Raw genomic sequence first — 1,605 nt, 5'->3', positions numbered from 1 at the left:
TACTACTACAATTTGGAATGTCCGTCTTCCTATATAATTCTAAGGGGCTTTTCTGAAGATGCACTAAATTTGCACTACAAATCTTTCCTTCTAAGAAAGCTGTAAGACTGTTCTGGCAGTGCGCATTTAATCAGCAGGTCTGTCTCTTAGGTCATCTTTCTAAGAACTGTGTTGCGTGAATTATATGCTAATCTTACCTAGGGTCAGAATGCTTAGAATATAGTTACTGTGAAGTGAAGTCACATCATCCATTTATATTGCAGTGTTCAGTGGAGTTAGAGTTTTGATTTTTACCTTTTTGTTTTATATTTTTTTAAAAGAACAAAATCACTTGAAGAGGAAACACTAGTACTTTTCTGCTTTTACAGATTATGCTTATTTTATATCTAAAGGGGTATTTTGGAATGTATTGAATATTAAACAATTCACTATGTGCTTTTTAAATAGTTTTAAAGTTTAGTATTTTTTGACTTAATGTTATTTATGGTTGACTGAAGGAGACAATATATAGAATGCATAGTTGTCTTACACATAACTTCAGAAACTATATTTATTTCTATTTCTAAGTTTATTGACTAACTGTACACAAACTTACACACATGTGTTTCATTTGTCCCAGCTTCAAAAGCTGTCTAGCACAGGGTCAAAGGAAAGCATCTAAATGTCTACAGTATACATAAGATTAGAAAGCTCTCTGAGTAATGAGCCTGCCTTAATTATAGAAGAGAATTTTAATTCAAAATGTTTTTAACTAGTGGATAATATAAAAAACTCAGAATATGCCACACTCTATTTTTACTGCTTTATATGGATTACCTCATTTAAAACTTACAATGATATTCAGCAGTAGGTACTTCTGTTATCCTAATTTTATGAGTTGAAAACAGTATGTGGAGTTTAGATCTTGCACTTTCAGTTGCTCAGGCTTCTCATGTATAATAATTATTTCTTCTACTTTTCTTTAGCTCATAAGCCCATGATTACATTCCTTATATTATCATCACTACTAGGTGCATCACCTACAAAAGCTCAAATTCCAGTATTCTATTTTTTTTACTATCACTTCAAATTCTTCTAAGTCACCTACTCTGATTTTTCAGTTTCAACAAGCCTATTTTGGAATAATACAGAGATTAGCATGGCCATGTGCAAGGCTAATTTAGAAATTAACAAAATGCTTCATATTTTTAGCTTCATGGGTTGCTCAATTTAATTTTGGAATTGTATCAACTCTCTCCAAATTGATCTATAGATTTGCTTCAATTATAATAAAAATATCACAAAATTCCTTTGTTTTTAGGAACTTGTAAACAAGCTCTAAAATTTTTGTGGAAGTGTGGAGGGCTAAAAAAAGCTAAGGCGGCTTGAAGACAAAAATCAAGAATATACGACTTGCTCTACAAATATCAATGATAGTTATAAAGATACAATAATTAAGAGCAGGTTGTATTAGTGAAACGGCAAAGACATGAATGACCATAATAGAACTCACAAGATGAGCTTCTTTGCTGTAGTCTCACCTACTTAGGAGACTGAGGTGGGAGGATTGCTTGAGCCTGCCACATAAAAATCAGCATTGAGCCAGGCACGGTGGCTCATGCCTGT

General features: G+C 32.6%; 1 pseudogene; it reads left to right on the top strand.

Annotated features, from left to right (window-relative positions):
* Positions 1 to 1,089: 1,089 nt before the first annotated feature.
* Positions 1,090 to 1,189, top strand: LOC111542102 (annotated as a pseudogene).
* Positions 1,190 to 1,605: the final 416 nt, after the last annotated feature.

The sequence above is a fragment of the Piliocolobus tephrosceles genome, chromosome 10 (genome assembly GCF_002776525.5).
Source record: "Piliocolobus tephrosceles isolate RC106 chromosome 10, ASM277652v3, whole genome shotgun sequence".
NCBI lineage: Eukaryota > Metazoa > Chordata > Mammalia > Primates > Cercopithecidae > Piliocolobus > Piliocolobus tephrosceles.
The sequence above is the reverse complement of the archived record's forward strand: the minus strand, read 5'-3'. Positions and strand labels throughout refer to the sequence as shown.